This window comes from Marmota marmota, unplaced genomic scaffold, assembly GCF_001458135.2.
Source record: "Marmota marmota marmota unplaced genomic scaffold, marMar, whole genome shotgun sequence".
Classification (NCBI taxonomy): Eukaryota; Metazoa; Chordata; class Mammalia; order Rodentia; family Sciuridae; genus Marmota; species Marmota marmota.
In genome coordinates, this window is record NW_025999977.1 from 53,142,100 (window position 1) to 53,160,442 (window position 18,343).

The following is an 18,343-nucleotide window of genomic DNA, read 5'->3' on the forward strand; positions in this document are numbered from 1 at the left end:
CGGTGCCGGGGGACGGGGCCGGCGCGGGCCGCCAGAGGAAGCTGGAGGCGCTGATCCGAGACCCTCGCTCCCCTATCAACGTGGAGAGCTTGCTGGTAGGTGGCCGGGAGCCCTGCCCGCTCCTGTCCCGGAGTCAGACCCCTCTGTCCACCCGTCGGTGGGGAGCGCCGAGGTCTCGCCCCACCCGCCCAGCTTCCGGCTGCGGGATCCGAGACCAGACGCTCCAGACTGAGCTCCTAGAGTGGGGACCCACCTCGGGTCCCTCCTTCCACCTCCTTGGGGCGGGTATCATCCCGGCTGGCCCTTTCTTGAAATGCAGGGAGGAAACACCTCTCCGCTCCTTCCCGCCCACCCACTGGGTTTGGGGAGGAAAGTGGAGGATTGGCTGTCCCTTGCACCCAGACTAGCCGATTTGAAAGTGTCATGCTGCGTGGGGCCTCGGGTTCTAGCCAGGGAGAAGGAAACCTGATGCTGGCTCTCTGTTGGCAGTACCAACCTGGGTACACGACAAAGAACTGCTCCCACTTCTTTTACTAGGAAATCTTGGAACACATAGCTGAAGTTTTCCCGTTTTCAGTAGTTTTTCAACATTCCATAGTAGCTATTTAGTGTATTTTAATTTATGTAAATGTAATTTCCTCAGAGCCCCCCCACCCAAAAAAAATCAGTCTGAATTGTAGAATAGAATAAATCTTCCCCCTTCATTGTATCTTTCCTGAGATGGCCTTTGAATCCAAATTTATATCTATAAAGGCTACTAGTTGGCTCTTGATTAAGGAACACGTTTTAGAAATAAATGCACGGTAGAGTGCTGGTGTATTTCTGATTTCTGTTATGTTAGTTGATTAGTGTGCGGTAGAGTTGTATTTATGGGATAAGATGGTGTGGACTTCTCTGGGAGAAGAAAGCGAAAAAGAAACTCTGACTATTAAGTTAGCTCTGGAAGACTAGCGTTAGGATGGGCAATCTGACATTTTGGGCCAGAACGCAGAAGTTCAGTTCTGGGCCTGCTGGGAGAAACCTAGTGAGTATATATGATCTCCTCCCTTCCCACTGATTTTTTGACTTTTCTTCCGAGGCCCTCAGTTGTCCTTTGAGGTTTCTGGACTCATTTGCAAAGTGACTCCCTTCAGTTTGGCCAAAATGCAGCAACTGATTGGAGAGTGTGTATCTTTCTGTACATTATGTAGAATGTAGTGATGTACTATATTGTGTCAGAATGTAGTGATGTTATATCAGATATTTTTGATTTTTTTTTTAACTGATTTTTGGGTTTGTGTGTTGTTCCTGTGTTCTCAGGGGAGCATGATACTCTGGACAGACTTTGGAAGTCTTAAATTGGTAGTGGGATTGGTTGCCTAGAGGTCCTAGCCTTTCTTTAGCTGAGGCAGTCTCTGGGCTTCTCTCCCAGCATTCTCGCTTTGGTATTTTGCTAACAAAACTTTGACCTAAGGCCAGAAAGTTCAGTTAAAAATAGTACCTGTAAACCTCAAGCATTCATCAGGTTCAGACTCAATCCCAGATAGAAATTTTTTACACTTTCATCTCGAGTCTTTAGTGATGTTAATTATTAGTGTTATTCAGAGGTTGGAACTAAGTTGTTTATATGTTTGATATGAATATACGTTTTTTATTAAAGTATTTTCTAAATTACTAAAAGGAAGGCTGTTTTAAAAATGAAACATTTCACATTCTCAGTAAATTTAGTCTGTTCGTTTATTGAGTGCTCAGTACCACTAAGACACATTTGCTAAGATGACACATTACTGGTATGGGCTGCACTTCAGATGCTGCTGACTTGATGGCACTGTTCCTGCTGCTTTTAGTTGATTAAGTCTTTCTGAGTATGAATATGAATGGGATTCTGAAGAGCAATAAATATTACCAAGCCAAAAATTGTTCCTTACTCTTTGGACCAAGATTCCTCGTGCTTCTGTTGCCAGTTGACAAAATTGGAAAAAAAAAAATCTCAAAGTTATAGCAAATTAATTTCAAATTATGTAAGTGCTAGGGCCAAATTATATTGTCATATTGTGTGCATGTGTGAATATGTAACAACAAATCCCATCATTATGTACAACTAACTATAACAGTAAAAAATGTGGGAAAAAAATTAAATTATATTTCATCCTATTAAATATTAGAATAAATTAATGTTTTAATTGTGACAGCACATACATAAAATTTATGATTTTATCTTTTTTTGGGGGGGGGTGCCAGGGACTGAATCCAGAAGTACTTAACCATTGAGGCACATTCCCATCTCTTTTATATCTTATTTTGAGACAGGGTCTCACTTAGTTGCTGAGGGTCTAGCTAAGTTGCTGGGGCTGGCTTTGACTTGCAGTCCTCCTGCTTCAGCCTCTGAGCCTCTGAGGTTATACGTGTGTGCTACCACTACGCCCAGCGTTTTAAACATCTTCAAGTGTTCAGTTGAGTGGCATTAAGTCCATTTACACTGTTGATCAACCTTTTCATCTTTCCATACCAAAACTCCGTAAATTATAAGAACTTCTGTGTTCTGAAATAATGGCTCTTGTCACTTTAAAGATTTGAAACTTTCCATCTAGACTGTATTTCACAATTGATAAGTATTTTACTGCACATCACATTTCTTTGGTTTTGCTCTAGGAAAATAAATATTTCGTCTTTAATAGAGAAAACTTAAAGGAAAATAGTCTAATACAAACCCAGGCATGGAACTTAATACTGCATTCAGGAGTTCAGAAAGTACGGTTGAAAATTGTTTATTGCAGAACATGACAGAAGTGAGAAGACAGAGTATGCCAGAAGTAAATGTATCCTGCCTGCAGTAGTCTAGGCCTAGAAGACAGACCACAGGTGGGGGAAAAGTTACAAGATGACCTGTAAAATGCTTACTGTGCTCAGTGCTTGTTACATAGTAAGTAGTGCTCATTGAATGCAGTTCCCTTCTGTGTGCATTTAGCATATTTTTAGTTAATAGCTTTAAGTTTTCTTTTCCTTTTTTTTTTGTTAATATTTATTTTTTAGTTTTAGGTGGACACAATATCTTTATTTTCATTTATGTGGTGCTGAGGATTGAACCCAGTGCCCCACGAATGCCAGGCGAGTGCGCTACCATTTGAGCCACATCCCGAGCCTACTTTAAGTTTTCTTTGAAAAAATAATTTTATTTACAACTGTTTCTTGTTACATAATTTTGAGTGGATATCATCATTTGAATTTACCATCATAAAACTGTGAGAAAGAATAGATAAGAGCTGAATTCCAAGACTATCTTTGTAGAGACTACGCTATCTTGTTTCTTTGCAGAAATCTAGTTGCTTTACATGGGTTCTTAAATTAACCCAAAGAAAGTATATCTCTTCAGTGGTTACAGCTTGGGAACTACTTTCAGGTGGGGAGGGCTTCAGTGATATACATTTTTCAGTTGAACCTTTGGGTTAATACTTGTATTTTGTCCAGATTCAAGTTCTCCTACTGCTTGCCTATGATGATAAAAAGAGAGATGTCTTTCTAAAGTCTTTACTTTTGGATTTTGATTTATTTTACTCTTTCAAGGTGTTAGTAAATAGTCAAAACAACCTGTAGAACACTGTTACTTAAGACTGTGTATCGGCAAAAGTGGTTAAAGTTTATTTGCAATTTTCAATGACTTAGAAAACAAAACAATTAGATTGATATCAGTATACCTGTAAACTGTATAAAAATATTTCTTATTATAGTAGCTAGATTCTTTCAGCTTAATGCTGTTTTTTTTTTTCTAATTAAAATAAGATCATGTGGTGTTTTTCCCACTATGTAGTGAGAATGTTATGAAGATATAATAACAAAGAAATAGAAAAGAGGATGAAAAATGTTTTGTGTTTTTTTTAAAGTTGGACACAGTATCTTTATTTTATTTATTTATTATTTTTTATGTGGTGCTGAGAATTCAACCCAGTGCCTCACATGTGCAAGGCAAGTGCTCTACAGCTGAGCTGTAACCTCCCAGCCTCTGAAAAATGTTTTTATACATGTTTTTCTTTGTGAAATAAGGGATGGACATTTGCAGCATATAGAGTAGTTTTTTGTAAAACTGTATTTTGATGATTAAGAAATCTTTAAAGAAAATGAATTAGTTCAAGTGATGCATGCAATTTACTATTTAGGTGAAGTTGAACCTCTTTTCAGGTCCACAGTCCCTTATCCACAAGACTGATACATAAAAATAAATTTTGCTAATATTTATTTGATAGTAACATCTGGCCTATCTGATGCTTGAATGTTTGTAGTCCATTCACCCCTCTTGAGAAGCTAATAATAGCTTTCAATGGAGAAATATTAATATGTTTGATTTCAGGATGCTCCCCCATATTCCCAAAGGGCTTTAGGGAATATACAGTATATATTCTGTATTATTCTAAAAATCCAAAAAAATTGTAGTTTGAAACATCTTGGCCCCAAGGTAAGGTCAGTGTAGACTAAGGAAATGTAGGTTTGTGTAAATAGTTGTAAAGAATAGTGAATAATTATCTTAAAGTATAAGTTTTTTGTTTGTTTTTGCTTAGTCTTGACCAGATAATTCTTTTTTCCCATTTTGAATTCTAAGATATTAAAACAATATAACTTGTAAATATAAGGATTTTTTAAAAAATATTTATTGAGTTGTAGATGAATACACAGTATCTTTATTTTTTTATGTGGTGCTGAACATTGAACCCAGTGCCTCAAACATGCATTCGAGGTAAGCGCTTTACTTCTGAGCTGCACACCCAGCCCTGCAAATATAAGCTTTGAAGCATGAAAAATTCATGAAATCACTACACAAGTTAGTAAATACATCACCAGTTCATTAAAGTATCTGTGTGCTGCTGCTGCTTAATTCAGTGTTTGTGCCTCCTTTCCTGTCTGCTACCCTGAAAGTTTTATTGTTTCTTTATTTCATAAATTACTACATTTGTGCATATCCCTAGAGGATATTGTTTTGTTTTATATTTTCTTAACTTTCTAAAATGTTAACATTTGTATCTATTCTTTTGTGACTTGCTTCTTTAACTTGTATAGCTCTCAGTAATGTAACATAATGCAATTTAATAGTTTAAAATTTTTACTAACATTTTATTATAGAAAAATTATAGTAGAGGGGAAAGAATTTATAAGAAATGTTTTTATGCTCATCACCAAATTACTATTTTGCTCTACTTTCTTTATTATATCAATCCATCTTTTATCCCTCTAATTCTCCATTTTTATTTTGATTCATTTTAAAGAAGTTAGAGGTATTTGTACATTTTAAATATTTCAGCAAGCATTTAATTAAGTAGAATTCAGTATTTGTTTAGTTGCTTTTTTTTTTTTTTAGGAGAGGTACTGGGATTGAAATTGGGGCACTCAACAACTGAGCCACATCCCAGCCCTATTTAAAATATTTTTTAAAATATTTTTTTGTCAACAGACTTTATTTTGTTTATTTATATGTGGTGCTGAGAATCGAACCCAGTGCCTTACTCCTGCTAGGCAGGCACTCTAACAGTGAGCCACAATCCCAGCCTCCCCAGCCTTATTTAATATTGTATTTAGAGACAGGGTCTTGCTGAGTTGCTTAGCACCTCACCTTTGCTGAGGCTGGCTTTGAACTGGAGAGCCTCCTGCCTCAGCGTCCCCAGCGCTGGGATTACAGGCATGTCCCATTGCACCCAGTCTTTGTTTAGGTTTTTAAAAAGATTAAATTTATGCACCGAAATGCATAAATTTTAAATGTAGGATTGATGAATTTTGACAAATGTTATATGTACAATGCAAATTTTTATCAAAATCATTATTACTAACCCCAAAATCTTCCTCAGGTTTTTTCAACTAATCCCACATTCTATTCTCAGAGGCAATTACTCTTTGTTTTTGTTACTTATGCATTAAAGATTACTTTTGCCTTTTTCAGAACTTCATAAAATCATGTAGTGTGTCTGGATTTTTTAGCTCAGCAAAGTGTTTGAGACTTATTATTGCATCAGTATAATACATTTTTATTGCTGAATTGTATTCTGTTATATAAACCACAGATTGTTTAGCTATCCTCCACTGATGAACACTGGGGCTGTTTCAGGTTTTTGTTTTCAGAATGTATTATATACTCTGGCTCTTAATAAAGCTGCTAGAAACAATTGGTATTAAGTCTTTGTGAAGATAGTTTTTATTTCTCCTAGTGGAATTGCTATGTCATAGGGTAGATGTATGTTTACTTTTTAGGAAGCTGCCAGATCTTTCTTGGTGTGGTTATATCATTTTATACTCCTGTGCACAATGTTCTGGTTGTTCCATATCTCCCTTACACTTTGTCTTTTAAATTTTTGCTATTCTGTGGTGGGTAGTGATATTGCATTGTGATTTTAATTTGCACATCACTGATGACTAATGATGTACTTTTTCGTGCACTTACTCGCCATTTTTATATATCTTCTTTCGTCAATCATCTGTTCGTGGTTTTGTCCTTTAAAAAGATTGGGTTGTTTGATGAGTTGTACAAGTTCTTTAATGTCTTGGATATATAATTAGTTTTATATGTAAAGAGAAAAATCTTTGTCAAATTTATATTTTACAAATGGTTCTCTGATTCTGGCCTTTTTTTTTTCCTTTGGCACTGTGGATTTAATTCAGGGGTACTTTTACCACTGAGCTGCATCTCCGGCCTTGTTTTTGAGAGGTGTCATTAAATTGCTGAATTGCTGAGGCTTGCCCAGAACTTGTGATCCTTCTGTTTTAGCCTCCCCAGCTTCTGGGATTATAGGCATGTGCTGCTGTGCCTAGCACATGTATATTCTTAATCAAAAATTTTAATACTTATTGTTTTTTCTGTCCAAGCTATCTGTTGCCTGTTCCTATATCACGAAGATATTCTAGCTTTTTGGTTTCAACTTTTGGGTTTAGGTCTAGAGTACCATTTCAAGCTAGAATTGGTGTGTAGTGTGAGTTAGGGGCCAAGTCATAATATAGATATATCTTCCCATATGACTGTAAAGTTATCCAGACTACCCAGCACCAATTTTTCAAAAAAAAATTTTTTTTTCTCTTTGAATTGCTTTGGCAACTTTGTTAAAAATCATTTTAGGGCTGGGGATGTGGCTCAAGCGGTAGCGCGCTCGCCTGGCATGCGTGCGGCCCGGGTTCGATCCTCAGCACCACATACAAACAAAGATGTTGTGTCCGCCGAAAACTAAAAAATAAGTATTAAAATTCTCTCTCTCTCTCTCTCTAAAAAAAATAATAATTTAAAAAAAAATCATTTTACAGATAGGTGGACTTTTGTTTCCTTAGTAGCTACATCAAATTCTCATAGTTCTGTTATTTAACTGAAGCTCTATTCAAAAGCCTTTTTTTTTGTTGTTGTTGTTAAGTTTTATCCATACCTGAAAGAAATGGTCAGCTAACCATGGCTGATACAAGAGAAGATAGATTTTATATTTTGAAGTAAAAAACTTTCATTTTTAAATTATAAAAATATGTTCTGATTGTAGACAATTTAGGGAGTATAGAAAGTATAAATGGTAGTGGCACTTATGTACAGTATTCTTATCTAGAGATAGCCACTGTTTAAATTAATATGTTGGTCTATATATTTGGTACATAAACATAACTTGGCCTAAAATATAAATATGAAAATAATTACACTGTATATGAGCTTTGTCATTTTTTTGTAGTCACATTTATGACTTATTACTGTAGGATAATTTCTGGCTTAGGTTTCAGTGTTAGGAAATTCATTACCAACATTATAATATATAACTGAATTTTAGTACTTTGCTGACTTTTATTAATGTTTTGATTCTATTTGGAGTTTTTATGTAAAGTATGAATTAGAGGAGCAAGTATCGTATCGGGAGATTGGTCTGAATATCAGAATTCCCAAGATATTAATTTGAATCCTCTGTTTAGATCTCTGTATTACATTTTCTATTCAGATAGTGGTGGCTGGGGTGAGAGAGAGCATAATGATATAAATTTGGTCTCCATTTGAGCTTCTTGAGTTGCTTCATGGAAATCCTATTCTACAACACTGTAAGATGCTTCTTGACTTTCAGTGGGGTTTTGCCCCAGTAAACCCATTGTAAGTTGAAAAGAATGTTGAAAACTCATTTAATGCGCCTAACCTATAGAACATATCTCAGCAGCACCCTGTGGTTGTTGTGGTTGTATATGCGCTTGATTTGGTGGTGGACTGAGAGCTTCGTCTGGTGCTATCCATACTGCATATCATTAACCTGGGAAAAGAACAGAATTCAAAATTTGAAGTACGATTTCTACTGAGTTTGATTGTTTTTGTGCCATTGGAAAGTCAAAAACTTATATTGAACCTTAATAAATTGGGAACCATCTGTATACTTAAAACTACTTTGTGCTGATATTTAAAATATGCACGGGCTGTCAGTGATAAGAGTCACTGATAAAGAGAATGTGGATGATTGAAGTGCAATTTCTAGTTTTAAAAAGTAACACAACAGAACATTTACCATTGATGGGCTAGCTAATTATACAAAACTTAACACTTAAATTGATATAAATCATGGTGGCCTTTTGGCTCCACTAAAACTGCCTGTTCTTGTTTTATCCTTGATTTGATTCATTCTCCTTTCTTCTCATCTATAGCCCCCCTTTTTAAAAGTGTGATTAAATTATGTAGGTATTCTTGTAAACTCTGTAGTTGGCTGTTCTAAATAATCCTTATCTTCTTGGAAAGCGTTTAATTCATAATGGTTAGCATTTCTGTGTGTATGAGTGACAAAGGAAAAATATTAGGATTCCTTTTTGGTTCATTGTTGATAATCTTTTAGGGAATGTTCCTAAGTCCAAGAATTATTTTTATAGCTTGCTGCTTCCTTTGGGTACGAGGTTGTTCTTTCAGATACCTAAAACGCTTTATAATTGTTGCTATAGTTGAATAATCACTTTGTATTCAATGTCCAATTTTCTTTATTCTTTGAAAAACATTTAGATTTCTGAAAGCCAGGCGCCGTGGCACACACCTGTAATACCAGTGGCTCGGGAGGCTGAGACAAGAGAATCCAGAGTTCAAAGCCAGCCTTAGCAAAATAGAGGCACTAAGCAACTCTGGTGAGACCCTGTCTAATACAAAATAGGGCTGGGGATGGGGCGCAGTTGTTGAATGCCCCTGAGTTCAATCCCCAGAATCCCCTCTCCCTGCAAAAAGAGATTCAGACTTCTTTAGCTAAAGCAAATGATAGAAGTTTTATTTTTAAAGGATTATAGATTTGAAACTAATTTCTACCGCTTCATTATTGGGGCTGTTTTTTTATGTTATGAAAATGAATAGGAAAGCTTTCTCTAGCACAGCAGGGTTAGTAGTACTTTAATTACTTAGAATATTTTGTTGAGGAATGCTTAACATACTAAGTAAACATTTCAATTTGTGTTCCTATCACTTAGTTCTTAACTGTCTTTTGGAAGGAAGATTAAGTATATGCAGAGAGGATGGGTTTGGATAGTAGAATTAGTTGAGGTTATTTAGGAAAAGCAACTTCTAATTTGGACACTTTCTGGGTCATGTCAAAACAGTGTGTCTTGGAGAAGATTTAAGCTAATTTTATTTTCTGTTTTAGGTGAAGTAAAGACACCTTGTGTGGGTTGTACAGTCTTTATCATTTGTGCGTCATCTCTTGTGTTGTCTCCTGCCACCCCCCCCCCCAATCCCCACATGTCATCTTTTCTCTAGTTAATCCAGTTCCTCCTAGCTGATTCTTGTGTTGGATTAGCAATTTCATGTGTAAGGACAGATGAGATGCTGGTAGTGTGTTTAAGGATAAAATCCTTTAAAATGTCATCTTGGCTCAGTTATATTAGTAATAAAGCATTTGTTTACTAATAAAATTAAAAACAAAGTTGAAGGATGTGAGAGATTTTGATCAGGAATCAAGGGTGTCATTATAAGTCATGCTGAACAACTGTTTAAAATTTTCAAATATTATCAGGCATTCTGGTTACTAACATAGTTATTTGGCTTTAGATTGTTTAGTATTTGTAATATGTTACTTTTTCTAATAAGTGTAAATGTAGTTTTTCATGTTCTTTTTGCATTATATTTAGAAAATTATAGAAAGGAATTTAGAGTTTCGATATTCTATATCTACTGGAAGTGTTCAGTTAGACAAACAGTAGTAAGTCCTTGATAATCGTGGGTTGAATGAATAAATGTAGCTTGCAGATGTTGTGCAATTGGCAAGTGTGTTTCTCTTATTTGCTGTTAGAATCAGCTCTGAAATAAAAGTGTCTGAGAGAAAGCAGGTGTTGAAAACAGGTATCATTGTTTACTAGCTTTGCTAGTTCTTTTTAATTATTATTTGAGGTATACCTTAAGTACTATAAATTCATCCATTTTAAGTGTATAATTTATTGATTTTCATTATATTTTTAGAGTTCTGTAACCATCATCACAATCCATTTTGATTACCCCCTAATATTCCCTTCGAGTGCGTTTGTAATCATTCCCAACTTTCAACCTCAGCAAACCACTTATCTGCTTTCTGTCTATAAATTTTTCTTTTCTGTAGATTTTGTATAAGTTTAATCATACAATATGTGTCCATTTGCATCTGGCTTTTTTCGGCTAGCATTTTTTTAGTTTAATGTTTTTAAGGTTCATCTGTGTTGTAGCATGTGTCAGTGTTTTGTTCTTTTTTATAGTTGACTACTGTTCTGTTATATGAATATGTTATATTTTGTTAATGAATTTACCATATGTGAGGATGTTTTTCATTTCTGTTGGTAGATTCTAGAGGTGAGATTGCAGGATCATGTTAAACTCATGCTTAACTGCCAGTATTCTCCACAATAGCTGGACCATTTTGCCTTCCCACGAGCCATATGTGAGGGTTCCAGTTGCTGTACATCCTCACAGAACTTTTGGTATTGTCTGTCTTTGTGATGATAGCCCTCATGGTTCATTTTACTAATGACACATGATGTTGAGAACTGTCTCATTTGCTTGTAATTTATTTATTTACTTGTTGTTTATTTGAGATAGTGTCTCACTGTGTACCTAGGCTGACCTTGAGCAGCAGTGATCCATCCTCCTGCCTTAGTCTCCTGAGTAGATAGGACTACAGACATGCCACACTGTGCTGTGCATGTTTTTTTTAATATTTACTAATGTGTCATGAGTGTGGTCTAGTTTGAATCAATATGTTTAAAATGTTTTTGTGAAAGGATATGGTAATCAGCTGGTAAAGTTTATTTTATAGATTACAGACCATGTCCAGTGTTTCAAAATAGAATATAAATACTAATTAGAGCCCTCTGTATGTGGAATTATCCTACTAGCTAGTATCTACACTTTGTTTTTAGTAAGAATTTTTGTTTTAAACCGTATTATGGTACCTTTTACTTCTGAGTCATGAATGACTCTTGTTCAACTTAGTAGGCCCAGGTAATAACCATAGAGTCTCCTAGTTGGCTTATTTCTAAGCTGTAGGTATTAAGGACTTTTCACTTAAGCATGGCCTTTCTATGTTTTTTTTTTCCCAATTCTGCTTTGTATTCATCTTTTGTTTTTAAGTAAGTTAGGAGTAAATTTATAAACATTTCTCTCATTGACCCAGATTTTATTTTTCACTTTTCTATTCTATATAAAAGATTAAAAAACAGTTCTTAGTATGTGGTTCGTATAAAAGGTAGGTAGTTATTGGTGTTTTAAACACTATTGCACTTAGCTTTATATTTATATGTTTATATTTAAATAAATGTCTGAATTTAGTCTGTAGATATAAATATTGCCTTGGTTGTACACAGGTAGCATTGGATATTGATTTGTAGGATTATGGTATATGCATATTTGGGGCTCTTATCAAGATAAAGTGTTCTTTTCACATGTAAAATTAGCTGCTTTAGCACATTGTATCAGGAGGTGACTGTACCAGTTTACCTGTATTTAACCATGATTCCTCAGAAGTCATTCTCAAATATACTTATTGAAATTAAAATTTTCTCTTTAGATTTTGTTTATATGATTATAATTACTTTTAGTTTTTATTAAAGATAACTAAATACATGTGGACTTTTCCCCTTTTTTGACACGTGGAGGACAATTTTAGAAAAGAATTCTTTTAGTATTTTAGATGTTTCTTTGATGTAATAAAGGTGAGTTTAAACCATTTTTTGGTTGTAGTGATAGGTATTATTTTTTTAAACAAAAGTGCATTAGCACAGTTGTCAGGAACTTTTTGATTCTTGCAAGATTTAGTGAAAATGCTTTTTATTTTGTTTTTAATTAGAACTTTATGGTTGTATATAGTAGTTGAATTCATCCTGAGGTACTCATACATGCATGGTAATCAATTTCAGTTCATGATCTCCCCCTTTTACCCTATCCGAAAATGCATTTTGATATATGAAATCCCTGCAAAAATATTTAAAATATTAAATGTGAAAGTATTAGGATGATTTTGAAAAAACGTTTCACTGTTTTTGAGATAACTTTGTTATTGTAGTTTGTGGCACTTAGGGCTCTTACCCTTTTAAACATGTATAGTCATGTTTTGTCCTGTTACATGGTGAAAAAAAATGAAGTCAAACAGCTGAAACCAAACTAAAATAAAACTTAAACTAAACTAAAATGTTTTTAAAGTTGATTGATCTGTCTTTCATGAAAGAATAAAGATTAAAAAATGTTTCTTTGTGAATTAAATTTTATCTAGTGCTGCTAACAGGACAACAGCATCTATGGAATTAGTAAACTTGAGAGGAAAAAGTATCAGAAGTTTTCTTTCAGAGAAATGAGATAGTCACGATTTAGGGGAAGAGATAATGTGAAATATAAAGTTAATTTTCATACCAGCATTGCAAATATTTTAAATTTAGAATAAAAATCTTTTGGAGTTATCAGTATTGGGAGTTGCTTTTAAATATCTAAAAACATGAACATTGAATTTTTGTATAAGCTTTGTGATTATGTTTCTTCATCTATAATCACTGAAATGAATGTGCCTTTACATGGAATGATGTATCTGAACTTAAGATACGTGGTATGATCCTATATATTTTTTTTTTTGAGAGAGAGAGAGAGAGAGAATTTTTTTTAGTATTTATTCTTTTTTAGATTTCGGCGGACACAACATCTTTGTTTGTATGTGGTGCTGCGGATCGAACCTGGGCCGCATGCATGCCAGGCGAGCGCGCTACTGCTTGAGCCACATCCCCAGCCTGGTATGATCCTATATTATGTTCATTGTGAAACAATTTTTTTTTGTCATTTTTTTTTAACAAAAAGGTAATCTTAAAACTTTAATAAGTGCATTGCAAAATTTTCCTGTAGGAATAAGAATATAGAAATATATGCTCATCTAGAAATTTCAAAACTTAATACCTATGGCTTAATACCTGGCTTTTACAGATCATTTGAAGCTAAAATTTTCTTTTGTCTACTAAAGGCAATGATTTCCAACTACAGTATATGGAAGTCACTATGGATCATTAGAAATATTTAAGCCTGGCTTCCACCCCCAGATTTTCTAATGTAGTATGACTTGAGTACCAGTTTTTTTTGTTTTGTTTTGTTTTTGTACTGGGAATTTAACCCAGGGAGAGTTAACTATTGAGCCACGTCCTCAGCCCCTTTTATTTATTTATTTATTAATATTTATTTTTTAGTTGTAGTTGGACACAATACCTTTATTTTATTTATATGTGGTGCTGAGGATAGAACCCAGGGCCTCGCATGTGCTAGGCAAGCGCTCTACTGCTGAGCCAAAACCCCAGCCTCTTATTTTTTATTGAGACAGGGTCTCACTAAGTTGCTCAAGTTTCACTAATTTGTTGAGACTGGCCTCAAACTTGGGATCCTCCTGCCTCAGTCTCCCAAGTTTGCAGCAATTACAGGTTTGTGCCCAGCTCCGGTACCAGTTTTGAAAAACATTCCAGGTGAACTAAGGGTTACACTGTTGTAATTCAGAGGTGGCCTTGGGTCTAAAATGTATCTGAGAAAAGGAGAATACTTCTTTATTCTTTCTTTCCTTTAATTATTTGGCCCACTGAGGCTTGGACAGAACCTGAAAGTCAGAATCATCCAGTGTAAACCAGAATCCTGCCTTATGATACTTGGTGGAAGTGATATCAGATCCTTTGATTTAGGTGAACTGAGGTGGGGTCAGGAGTTTACATTTTAACAGACATCCCTGGTGATTCTGATGCCGGTAATGTGCAGGTCAAAATATATAATTTTGGTGTTTCACAATTAATGAAGGATGATGGGGAAAGTAGTGACAGTCTTAAGTCATTAAGAGTCAATTCAGGAGGGAGAATTTCACTAGAAATGTATTCTTTCAATTATTTCTCTTCACATCATTTAAAATGGTACCGGAGCTGGGCACAAACCTGTAATTGCAGCAAACTTGGGTTTGATGGTGCATGCCTTGAATCCCAGTGACTTGAAGGCTGAGGCAGGAGGATCACAAGTTAGAGGCCAGCATGGGCAACTTAGTGAGATCCGATCTCAAAATAAAAAATAAAAAAGACTGGGATGTACCTCAGTGGTAAAGCACCTCTGAGTTCAATCCCCAGTTCCAGTAAATTAAAAAATAAGAATAAACCAGACAGTTCAGCAGTCCATATGTTTCTTTCTTAAAAGTGTTTTGTGTACCTTTTCTGCTGCTTGGTCATTTGATTTTTGGTTGTTAATGGATATGAATGTATTTAGAAGTTTGAAAGTTAAAATTTGTATTTATTGATTTTTGAGATTATACTTAACTACTAGAGTAATGACAGCCATGCTATTTATCTTCCACTTCTTATGAAGTGGTATAAACATCTTTGTGAAGGTTTTTGTATGGACATAAGTTTTCAGCTCCTTTGTGTAATACCAAGGTGCTTTATGGCTGGATTGTATGTTAAGAGTATAATGTCAACATTATCACATTTTGAAAAAGGCAGGAGTACGGAGACATTAGAAAGATTAATGGTTTGGGGCTGGGGTCGTAGCTCAGTGGCAGAGTGCTTGCCTAGCATGTGTGAGGCACTGGATTCGATCTTCAGCACAACATATAAATAAATAAAAAATAAAGGTCAACAACTAAAAAATACTAAAAAAAAAAAAAAAAAAGATTAGTGGTTGGAGGTGGGGAATGAGTAGGTAGAGCCCAGAAGATTAAGATACTGTCATACCATGTATGACACTGTAATGGTAGATACATGTCTTTATACTTTGTGTAATGTACAACTGAAGCATGTGCAGCATTCTTAGAAAAATGTATACCACCAAGTGTGAATCCTAATGTGAACTATGGACTTTGGGTGATAATATGTTAATGTAGGTTTACCAGTTTGTGACAAATGAACCATTCTGGTGGGAGATGTTGGTAAGATAACAAGGGAGGCCATGTTCATTGGGGAGCAAATGGTATATAGGAAAACGACCATCCTCTCAATTTTGCTGAGCCCAAACTGCTCTTCAAAAAAAAAAAGTTTATTAAATCAACAATCTGTCCATTAAAATATATTCTGTACTTAGAAATGCTTATGAATTCAAATATGGTGGCTATATTTCTAAAAAAATCATGAACGCTTTTCAGTAGAATATTTAGTTGTGTACATTTTGCAAACTTCAAGAGCAGTACATGATCACTTTTATTTATAAGTCTTTAAAGGGTTTGAGTGGAACATTTAAGGGTATGAGTTGGATTCTGCAGTTTAATTAATTTACAGTAATGAAGTTGCATCTGAATCCTGGACTAGTTTCTGAATCTGCTTAGTTTCCCTTTGTTGTTGTCTCTGCCCCTCTCTCCCACTTTTGTTTTAATTGCTAGTAATGAACAATATTTTTTCATATTATTGCAAAGGATTAGTTTAAGGAGGACTGCTGTTACTTTTCTTTTCAAATTGGTTGCTGTCAGCTTAGAGGATAGTTCTGGTGCTTTGAAATTGAAATATCTTAGTTCTTCTCTTACAGGTTTGGATGGGATACAAATGAAAATGGTAATAATGTCATAGAAACTTCTGTGTTTGACAATTTTTGGATAGCAACATTGAGGAGAGACTGGAGGTGATGATTAAGAATTCCTGATATAGCCAGGTGGGGTGATGCATTCCTGTAATTGCAGCAGCTCCGGAGGCTGAGGCAGGAGAATTGTGAGTTCAAAGCCAGCCTCAGCAATGGCAAGGTTCAAAGCAACTTAGTGAGACCCCGTCTCTAAATAAAATACAAAATTGGGCTGGGGATGTGGCTCAGTGGTCGAGTGTCTCTCAGTTAAATCCCTGGTACCAAAAAAAAAAAAAAAAAGAAAGAAAGAAAAAAAGAATTCCTGATACATCCTACCTCCTGGTATCTCTGTTTTTCCTGATCTCCTTTTATAAGGACACTAATAATTGCTGGGAGCCACAGCCGAGATGGAATGGCCCCTGGCATTTTGCCAACAGTATTGGTTGACAGGTGAGGCATTACTATCCGACTCGCCGCTACTTTGGAGTTCTCGTGGGGATTCCCGGGGATTCCCAGAGAGTTCCCATTGGTTGGGGAAGTGCAGAAGGAGGGATTTCGGGAGGAGATATTTCCGGTTGCTGGTTCCTGGAGGAGCCGCGTGGCGGTCGGCAGATTTCCCTGGAGCGTGTGTGGAGTGTGCTGGTAGAGTTCAGAAATAAAGTTTGTTCCTGCTTCAGTGGCTTGTGATTTGTGCCCAGCCAGACTGCGGCATTTGGTGGCCCGTGCAGGGAACGCCTGAAGTTCGGGGGTAAGTGAAATTGCTCGCCCCTAAGGGAAGGCGAGAGAATGGGTGACCATTTCAAAAAACAATGTGTTCTTGTTTTGATTTGTTTTGTTTTTGTTTCAAGCTGCCTATCCCTAGAACTTTCTCAGGCATACTAGGAAAAATGGTTGGCTCAAGGTTTGAAGTTGTTCGCCCCTGAGGAAGAGATAGAAATAGACCACAAATGCACATGTCAAGAAAATAGGAAAATTGATACAACGATTTTTTGTTCCGTTTTTGTTTCATTCTGTTTCGATTTTGTTTTGTGTTATCTTATTGGGTTGCGTTATCTTTATAGTAGATTAGGAATTAGTAAAAAACAAACTGAAAGAGTGTTAAAATTGTAAATTGTTAGAGGTCCAGACTATGGTAGAAAATGTGTTAGATCAAGCAAAAGAGGTCTCTCAAGCTAGTCAGACAGAGGAAGAACAGGAGGCTGCTACTAACACTGTTCTATCACCAGAGGGCGTAATTCAACCAACAGCTCCACCTATAGAGACAGCTGAGTGGCCCTCAACCCCCGTAGTTGATAGATGGGATCCTGAGACAGGACCTCAAAGATTAGCATGCCCTAACCCTGTACTTGAGCAGGCAGGAAGGCAGCGAATTCACCGTGCTCAAAACAGTGAAGCAGTTAAAGGAGGCTGTAACAACCTATGGCCCTCAAGCACCCTTCACTGTAAGCATGGTTGAATCCATTACCAACTTGGACATGACGCCAGCAGACTGGGGCTAACATGTGCAAATCTGTGCTAAATGGAGGGCAATATTTGTTATGGAAGGTTGCCAATGAGGAATTTTGCATGGAGACGGTTAGGCGAAATGCAGCAGCCGGTTACCCTCAAAGAAATCTAGATATGTTGTTAGGAAAAGGACCTTATGAGGGTCAATGGCAACAAATTGAATATGATCCTGCTATATATGCACAGATTGCTGCAGATGCAGTTAGGGCATGGAAGACTACCGGGACATGGAGATTTACAAGGTCAGTTATCTAAGGTAATACAGGGAGCTAATGAACCTTACACTGAATTTGTAGATAGGCTTATTCAAACAGCTACCAGAGTTTTTGGGGATACAGAACAAGCAATGCCATTAATTAAACAACCGGCTTATGACCAAGCAAATCGTTGGTGAAGAGAGGTCATTAGACCATGGAAACATGGAGATTTAAACACATATATTAAATTATGTAGAGGCATTAATGAACAAGGGCAAGTCTTGGCAGCTGCAGTACAACAGGCTTTAGATGCCAGGCCAAAAACATGCTACAATTGTGAACAAACAGGACATTTAAAAAGGAATTGCCCCATAGGAGGAGGGTTTAACAAAACTAGGTATCAAAGGAATAGAATACTGGATATTTGCCCACGATGCCGTAGAGGAGACATTGGGCTAATGAATGCCGTTCTCAAACCACCATAGAGGGTACTCCATTATCAAAAAACGGACAAGGACTAGGTGTTTACCCACGATATCGTGGAGAAAGGCATCGGGCTCCATTGCCAAAAAACGGACAGGGGGGCTCAATGCTCCGGGGCCCACGACCACAAATATACGGGGCACTGGAGGAACCCAGCAACACCATGGAGGAACCCAGCAACACCATCAGGGTAGTGCCCAGGACACATTATCCATCA

At 36.3% G+C, this 18,343-nt stretch overlaps 1 protein-coding gene across 7 annotated transcripts in view; it reads left to right on the top strand.

Annotated features, from left to right (window-relative positions):
* The first annotated feature begins 4 nt into the window (after positions 1-4).
* Positions 5-18,343, top strand: part of Rock2 (Rho associated coiled-coil containing protein kinase 2) — a 140,485-nt gene continuing 122,146 nt past the window's right edge. For 3 of the 7 annotated variants that reach the window (XM_048804800.1, XM_048804799.1, XM_048804801.1), the window contains exon 1: positions 42-95. The gene's annotated coding sequence lies outside the window, so the exon portion shown is untranslated. Of the gene's footprint in view, positions 96-18,343 lie in introns of all 7 variants that reach the window. The other 4 variants (XM_048804802.1, XM_015479974.2, XM_048804803.1 and 1 more) reach the window with 2 other exon arrangements.